This window comes from Macadamia integrifolia, unplaced genomic scaffold (genome assembly GCF_013358625.1).
Source record: "Macadamia integrifolia cultivar HAES 741 unplaced genomic scaffold, SCU_Mint_v3 scaffold1306, whole genome shotgun sequence".
Taxonomy (NCBI): domain Eukaryota; kingdom Viridiplantae; phylum Streptophyta; class Magnoliopsida; order Proteales; family Proteaceae; genus Macadamia; species Macadamia integrifolia.
This window is the reverse complement of record NW_024868154.1, coordinates 54,856-64,078: the sequence shown is the minus strand read 5'-3', so window position 1 is coordinate 64,078 and position 9,223 is coordinate 54,856. Positions and strand designations below refer to the sequence as shown.

The 9,223-nt window shown below is 42.1% G+C and overlaps 1 long non-coding RNA gene across 1 annotated transcript in view; it reads right to left on the bottom strand.

The window, feature by feature from the left end:
- LOC122063397 overlaps positions 1–9,020 on the bottom strand; it is a 10,988-nt gene extending 1,968 nt beyond the window's left edge. The window contains exons 1-2 of the long non-coding RNA XR_006135323.1: positions 8,101–9,020; positions 7,821–7,940 (exon numbers count right to left, since the gene is read on the bottom strand). This is a non-coding gene — a long non-coding RNA (uncharacterized LOC122063397). The remainder of the gene's footprint in view (positions 1–7,820; positions 7,941–8,100) is intronic.
- Between the last annotated feature and the right edge of the window lie 203 nt (positions 9,021–9,223).

The window sequence follows — 9,223 nt, the reverse complement described above, 5'->3', positions numbered from 1 at the left end:
TGAACTCCACGCCTCCCCCACCTCAACCATTCCCCCACCATCCACAGACCTACACCACCTCCTGGTTACCTGACACCGGTGCCACCCATCATGCCACCTCTGACTTCACTCAATTCTCCACCTATGATCCATACACAGGTAACAACCAACTCTTAGTTGGTAATGGTAAGGGGCTTTCTATTTCTCACATTGGCCATACTTCCATTTCGTCTTCTTCTCATTCTTTCTCTTTCTAATGTTTTACATGTTCCCTCCCTCACTTGTTCACTATTTTCTGTTCAACAGTTCTGTTGTGAAAATAATGTTTTCTTTGAATTTCATCCTTCTTATTTTTTTGTGAAGGATCTGGAGACCAAACACATCCTCCTCACTGGACATAGCAAAAATGGCCTCTATTCGGTTTCAGCACCACCTTCTGTTCACCTGTCTTTGCTTCATCATACGGTCGCTGGCATCACCGTCTAGGGCATTCTCATGAAAGGGTTCTCCGCCTCATGCTTCCTGGTCATCAGCTCGTCAAGCCTTCTTCTCTTTGTTCTGCTTACCAAATGGGAAAAGCTAGTCATCTGTCGCTACGGGAAACTAGTTCTCAAAGCTCTTCACCTTTAGACCTAATTTTTAGTGATGTATGGGGTCCCCACCCCACAGTTTCTTCAAATGGGAACCGCTGCTTTATTATTTTTGTTGATGACCACACTAAATGCATTTGGTTCACTGCTTTAAAGTTAAAATCTGATGTTTACTTTGCTTTTCGAACCTTTCGGGCCTTGGTGGAACGTCAATTCTCTCGCTCCATCAAGGCTGTCCAAACTGATTGGGGTGGAGAATTCCGCACTCTTCCCACTTACTTTGCCAAGCTGGGCATTCAGCATAGACTCTCTTGCCTCATAGTCACGAGCAGCAAGGAACAGTTGAACGCCATAATAGGCATATTGTTGAAGCTGGGATTACCCTATTTTCTCACGCTTCTGTTCCCCAAGCTTATTGGGATTATGCCTTTGAAACCACGGTATTCCTTATCAACCGTATACCATCCTCTGTCATTGGCAATACATCCCCCAATCAGCTCGTCACAGGCAATTCCCTAGACTAATCTTTTCTCAAAATCTTTGGATGCCTTTGCTAGCCTTGGCTTCGTCCTTACAATCATCATAAGGTAGAACCTCGTTCTGCATCTTGTGTCTTCTTAGGCTATAGTCTCTCCCATCATGGTTACTGTTGTATGGATCTCACCACTCACCGCATCGACATCTCTCGCCATGTTCGGTTTGATGAATCCACCTTCCCCTATCACAATGCTCCAACCCCTCACACCCCTCCCCCACCTACAGCTAGCCTTTCCCCATAGGCCATCGCCTCCAATCTCCCCTACCCTATGCCAACCCAACCCACCCCTCCTACACCTCCCCCAGTGCTCCCTCCCCCTACTACACCAGACCCTCCCTCTGCTAACCCACCCTCTCCCATTTCCCCCCCTCCTCCCCTCACCCCCCACCTCGAATTGTCCCAAACCCTGACTCCTCTACCTCACCTCCGCGCAGCACCAGAGCTCTTACTGACCTCTATGCCAACCCATTGACCCTCTCCACTATTTCAACCCACCAACCCATTGAACCTACATGCTTCTCCCAGGCCCACAAAGACCCCAACTGGCGCTCTGCTATCTCTGATGAATTTAATGCTTTATTATGTAATGGTACTTGGTCTCTTGTGCCTTACAGGGATTCCATGAACTTGGTTGAATGCAAGTGGGTCTACCGCATCAAGCATAACGCCGACGGTTCCCTTGAATGCTATAAGGCTCGATTGGTGGAAAAATGGTTTCATCAGCAACCTGGCCTTGATTATCATGAGACATTCAGTCCAGTAATCAAGCCCACGACCATAAGGATGGTTCTATCCTTGGCCATTTCAAAGAATTGGGATGTTTGCCAGCTCGATGTTCAGAATACATTCCTTCATGGACTTCTGTCAGAAGAGGTATACATGGCTCAACCCCAGGGTTTTGAAGACTCCCTACGCCCTTCTCATGTTTGCAAGCTCCACAAATCTCTTTATGGGCTCAAGCAGGCCCCCCGAGCTTGGTTCCATAGGCTCTCTGAGTCTCTGACTCGCTCCAATTTTTGGTCCTTCCAAACTTACACATTTCTGTTCATCTATATGCAGGGTTCCGTCATAACATATGTACTTGTCTATGTTGACGATATTCTGGTTACAGGCAACCAGCCGTCTCATGTCACCTCCCTCCTCCAACAACTTGCCATAGAATTCTCTATCAAAGACCTTGGTCGCCTCAGTTTCTTCCTTGGTGTTGAGGTTCTCTATCAGCATGGTGGTGTCCTTCTCTCTCAAGCACGCTACATCTTTGATCTTCTTCAACGTGCTGGAATGACTGACTGTAAACCTATTACCACGCCCATGGCCACCACCTCTGCAGCCTCTTCCTCAGGGGGTGTCCTTCTCTCGGATCCCGCAAGGTATCGATCCATTGTAGGTGCTCTCCAATACATCACTCTCACAAGACCTGATGTAGCGTACTCTGTCAATCGAGCCTGCCAGTTTATGCATGCTCCCTCGGAGGACCATTGGACCCTGGTCAAAAGAATCCTCTGTTATCTCCAGGGCACAAAAGACCAAAGGTTGTTCATCTCTAGGTCCGATTCTCTTCAACTTCGGGCATTCTCTGATGCTGACTGGGCTGGTGATAATGCTGACCGAAAGTCGACAGGCGGCTATGCCATCTACATGGGTCCCAATTTAATCTCTTGGGCATCTAAAAAGTAGAAAACGGTTGCACGCTCTTCTACTGAATCAGAGTGCAAGGCTGTCGCTGATGCTTGTGCAGAACTCACCTGGCTCCGCTCTCTCTTTGCTGAACTGAGCATTCCTATCCCCACAGTGCCAATCCTCTGGTGTGACAATATTGGTGCCACTTATCTCTCAGTCAATCCTGTGTTTCATGCCCATACAAAACATGTTGAAATAGATTTTCATTTTGTTCGGGACAAGGTTGCCTCCAAGGAGCTTCAGGTGCAATTCATCTCCACAAATGATCAAATAGCTGATATCCTCACCAAGCCTCTTAGTTCAAAATGGTTCACTTTTCTCCGGGACAAGCTGCGAATTCGACCGTTCAAATTCTCACCTTGAGGGGGTGTATCAACACAGTTAGAGTCCTCCTCTACCTCAAAAACCTCTCCTACAAAATAGGAGTCTCATTGGACAGCAACACGAAGTCTCTCTCTTAGGATATCAGAGTCCTATTGTAACTGTCACATGTGATATCAGAGTCCTATTGTAACTATCACACGTAATATCAAAGTCCTATTGTAACTGTATCTTTTGTATTAGAGTTGGAGTACACTTCCACTTTTGAAGGTCTATATAAGACGTGTACCTCCAACTCATAAAACTGATTAATGAAGACTCAATTCAACAGGAGATAGCCTCTGCCTTTATTGATAGTTTGCCGTTGAAAGATGGAATGTTAACGAGGATGAAGATTCCGCAGGGGACATATGATCGTCAATTAGGCAAGCATCGTTACGCTCTTCTCGGATGGGTGAATTTTCGTTCTATTTCAATGGAGAACTTGAGGGCATATGTAAACGAATGCTGGGATTTGCAAGAGCCTGTAAAGTTGAGATCGCTTGGAAAGGGTTTCATTATGTTCCGATCTAAGATGGAACTGATATGACTATGATTTGGAAGAGAGGTCCTATTCGTATGGATGGTCAGTTGAGTCGCTTTCAGCGTCATAATAGGAAATTACTAACAGGCTTACGTGAATTTGCTTTCCTAATCTTTCTCGGGAGTATGGGATGAGGAAATTATCCTTTTCATGGCCAAGGCAGTGGGAAGGCCGGTGGCTATCGATTGCAAAAATCGTGATTCCATGTTTGGTCACTTTGCTTTAGTGTGTAGGCCCGACCTAACGTTCTATCACCAAGTGATTCTAGGTGTCTTTCTTTAGATGGTGAGCCTAACTTGGGTGGGTCTTCTATACCGGTGGGTTTGGTGCTGGAGTCAGTTTTTGGTAGATCATCTGAGGGCTCACGTGAATATAATTCTCATGTTAATTCCTCAAACAGGGATTCAGGGTTGCAACAGTGGGCCCGGCTGAGCTTGGAAGTGGTAGCATTGAAATTGTGATTGGTGAGGAAGTGTGTGGGGATAACGTGGATGTCATTCAGGAACAGGCTCTCCCTTCCTCGTTGGCTAGTGTTGACAATGGCCGTAGGGTTGTGGTTCACTATGACCTTGTTCCTTCTGAATCACAGGTTTCTTAGTCCCCCAGAGCAATTGGTTTCCCGTCCTACTCCTGACGGGTGGTGGCCTCTAGTTACTTTGATCACAATCCTTTGGTGGGGTTATGTGAGGGTATCCTTTGCAAGGGGAATTAGAAGGAAGGGAATTTTCATACTTAAAAAAATATATATATGTAATCATTATCCCACTATATAATTACTTCAAATCATTTCATATTTGGTTATAAAATTTTACTTTAGTTTACATCTAAAACCCTTTACTATAATATGTAAAATAAAATTACATGTAAAATGTATCATTACCAAATATGGTTAAAAAAAATCAAGTAGTTTTTATAATCACATTGAATCACATGGGGTAATGATTCTAAACATTAATTTTTTAAGTATGAAAATCTCACTTTCCTTCCCTTTAAATTCCCCTTGCAAGCAAACGGAGCTTTTAGTAATGTTCCCTTTAGGATGCAGAGGTTCTGGACAGAGAATAGCGAATTTTGAACTGTGTTAATAGCTCATGGAGGAGGGTTCCCATTCAGGAAACGCCTATTTTTGTTATAACAGCTAAGTTAAAAAGGGTTAAAGGCCACTTGAAGAATCAGGCTAAAGAAACAATCCCTAATGCTGATCAGGAAGTGGACAGAACAAGGATGGTGTTGGATGATATTTCAGGATTCTATTGAAGCTAATGGAATCACAGATATTCTTTTTGAGGCCGAATCTTTCTTCTTCTTTTTTTTTTATTTGCTAGCGACTGATACTCAAGCCTTCGGCCTGACTAGTCTCGTGGGCCTATACTGACCCCACAACTGCATGGACCGGGTCATACAGGGGTTGATGAATGAGAACCATTCAAATTTCACTGAAGGTAGTGAAGAGCACTAAACACCTCGTGTGAATAACCCAAAGTGTGCCTAGTGGGAGTCGAATTTAGGACGTCCGAGTTTATGGCTCGTACCAATTTCGTTGCTCACCAACTATGCTACCCCATTGGGTTCTGGAGGCTGAATCTTCAGCTAAAAGAGATTTTGACTCAGCTCTGCAGCTTCAAGAAAAATCTTGGCGGAAAAATCCAGATTTAAGTGGCTTCAATGTGGCGACTATAATGCAAAGTACTTTCATATGACTACTAAAATCAGGACCAAGTATCTGAACAAGGAAATTCAAAATAATGAGGGAGGTCTTATTTCATCTCCTTCTAGTATTGGTAAATTCGTTTGTGATCATTTTGAAGAGTTTTCGACTTTCAGGTCCCTGAGATGGATATTCTCTCTTATATTTCTACAGTGGTTACAGAGGCGTATAATTGCTTTTCTCACTTTTTCCCATTCTGAGGATGAAGTAAAAGCTACGATTTTGATCTGGACCCTTCCAGTGCCCCCGCTCTAGACGGATTTCAAGTGCATTTTACCGTGCTTGCTAGAGTATAATAGGCCCTTGTAGAAGTTGAATTTTGATACATTGGGAAAACGTCTCGGCAATGATGATCAAGACTTGGTTGACTCACAATGCGATCGAATGGCAAAGATTACCTACTTTACTCCAAATGATTCAAAACCTCCAAATTAGCCCAAACTTAACCAATTTAGGCCATCATGCAAAATTTTATCCAAATCGAATGGCATTTGGTTAAATTTTAATGACAACAATATTATTTTACCCTTGGTGTATTTCTTGGTTATCCCGACCCCTCAATTTTGGCCAAAACCTTTGGGATGACCTTAATTGGATGTTTTGAACATGTGCATAAAATTTCATTCAAATCAAATGTCATTGGGCCTTGATCGATGTGAATCATCATTTTATGGATTCCTCAATTTCCAAATCAATTTTTTGTAGAATCCAAAATTTTTTTTTGGTGCAAGTAGAATCCAAACTTGATCACCATACTGATGGAAAGTTCTTAGCAAATGCTTCGCGGTGATATGTGGCATGTCAACATCAGCCAGACGGATTGAAAGATATCAATGTTTTAATTGTGGCCATTAAAATAGAATCTAATAAAAATTAATATAAAAAAATATGCCCAACCATCCGAGTTAACTCGAATTGACTGGTCTAACCTGGTTCATCCCGACCCAGCCTAACCCAGTTTTGCCTGGGACCATTCAGCCCAACCTGGCCTGGCCAAGGCTAAGCCAAAACCCAGCCCACTGTCGGCTGGCATATCCCAATGGTCCTATTACATTTAATATAGCCCAAAAGACACAGGCTTGTCCCCTGACCAGGCCTAGCCTCTCTCAAGCCTTTGTAGCCTACCATAAAATCCGGGATAATATTGGTTTTAGGGTATAAAAACCCCTTATTTGGATAACTCAAGAGAGGAGAAAATTTCTGAAACATTTGATTTTTCTGCAAATATTTAAAACTCCCGAATACCCCTACTTAGCCATTTTTGCCATTCGGAACATCTTCGGTTCAGGTGGTTTATAGCAGACTCCAGTGATAATTTCGGTCATAAGAATATGCAAAAGGTGAGCAGAGGGAAATTTTCACATGTTTTTTTGCCTTATATTCAGATCTATTTTTCATTTTTTATTTAAGTGTCTAAGTCGATTTTTAATTTCAAAGGCTTTATAAAAAATACCTAGAACTCTTATTTAATTATCATAATTTCATATATGAGCTCCTTCTCTGTGCTCATTCTATGTCTCCTATTCTCTTACCATGGAATCATCCTCCCCCAAGAGCTAGCTAGCAGGAATCATTCCCTCCCTAACAGCGAAAAAGGCGTAAACAACTTCTTTTATCCTCAAGTTAGTAGATCTGGGTAGTGGCTGTTGTAGCAGAGGGGTTGTAGCAGCGATTAAGGTAAGACGATTGCACCATTTGCATTGGCGGTTATAGTGGCGGTGGTGGTTGTAGCAGAGGCAGGGTTGAGGAGTGGAGAGCATCGATCTGGTTATCACCGTGAAGAAGAAGAAGAAGAGTAAATATAGGATCATTTACTGATGTGGGGCCTATAAGTGATGGCTATTCCCTTCTTACCTTTTTTTTTTTTTTTTTTTTTTTTTGTTTCCACCATCTCATGAAATGTGGCCCCGACCAACTTTCCTTTCCCACCCGTTTTTATCTTCTAAACAAAAAAAATCGTCTGCAATTCCGATCTCGTACAATTCCGTGCAATACCACCTTCAGGAAGTGACACGTGTATTGATACCAATACAATGGTCCAGATCTGATTTAAATGCCTCTTCACTGATTTAATGTTTTATTAGTTGTACTAAATCTGGACCATCGTATTGGTATCAATACACGTGTCACCGCCTGAAGGTGGTATTGCACGGAATTGTACGAGATCGGAATTGCAGACGATTTCAACCCAAACAAATATGGTGTAAATGATTTTTTTTCAATTTCATAAAGTTGGGGACTGTTTCTTTAATTGTATACTAATCTAAGTTGAAAGTTTTCCCTTTCAAGATATTATTTTTTTACCCAAACAACCAAGCAAGAAAGAAAATAACAACAAAATTATTATGTTATTCTTATCAAAACTAAATAAATAAATGTATTATATTTATTATATTATTATTATAAGGAAAAGAAAATTACCTGCAATAAGCAACACAATGAGTCCCATTTTCAAAATCGTCGCCACATAACTCCCAGGAGTGTTTTTGCATTTAGCATTCTTAGAGCAATTATTATTACTGAGTTTACATTCATCCACCTCTTCATCAAATCCAGCACCCAACACATGTCCACAAGAACAAATTAAACAATAATATTATTCTCTAAAAGTTAAAGAGAATTAAGAAGGAATATGATCAGATGAGATAGGGTTAGGGTTAGGGTTAGGGTTAGTGTTAGAGGGTTAGTGATTTAGGGTTACCTTGGCATCCGTCAAGAAGGTAAGGGTTCCCTTCATAGCCTTGGGAACAAATGCAGCTGTAGCCAATACCATTCTTGGAGGTGACACATTTACTATTTTTGCACGCTTAAGTAGTCTGGTTTTTCACAGCTTCTTCACAAGACTTAAGATCTACTGCCCAATCGTACACGACAGGTACATATCCCTTAATACCTGTGAAATTGGAGAGATCCGAGACTGAGAAGTTGAACCAGCTATTTTGAACGACGAAAGCGTAGCTGCAGGGATTGAAATCAAAGACGCGGGTGTGATTTTCATAGCTATCAACAGATACATTAAAGCTTCCGATGCCCTTTGGAATTGAGATCTGGCAACAAGCTATGCCCGTGCAGGAACCATTGATCACATTAGATACGTTGCTGCAACTCATGCTACAACCACTCTGTAAGATCCGGCCATTGAAACCCTTGATCATAGATATGGTGTCACAACCCAGAGCTGTGAATTTATTCTCTGTATCAGATACGGTGAAAATGGTTTGGTCCTCCGTTGTCGCAAAAGTTGTCATCCGAGAAATCCGTTGACCCAACTTCTTGTAGCAATCGTTACTTATAGGAGAAAGTATCCTTACTTGTCCTTGGAGTGAAACATCTAGAATTTCCACGTTCTTACCTGCGATTAGTTTTGGAGGGTTGTTGCTGTAGTTGCAGGTTAGCTTAAAATCCGTATTTCTGTAACACTCTTTTGATCCGAAGCCAAAGGGGTGAGGAACATGGATATCACCACATCTATCAGAGCAATTAGACTTTGTTAGTGCCAACGTTGATTCTGCCACCGCTGGCCAAAACAAGACGATGAAGAGAAGCCGAAGCAACACGAGAGGACTACTCATGGCTTAATTCTTTGTTGCTTTTATTTCATTCATGGGGTGCTCGATCGGTTGCTTCCCATGCTCTTTATTAAAGAGGTTGCGTACATATCAGAGGCTTCTTTATTATCAAAAAAGTTATTTACATGTCGGCCGCCCATAATTGGATGGAAAAAATCGTCTGTTTTTCTTCATCTATTTTTTTCTTGTTTTGCTACCTTTAGAAGGCGACGTGTGGCATTAATTTAAGTGAATGGTCAAGATTGAATTAAAAAC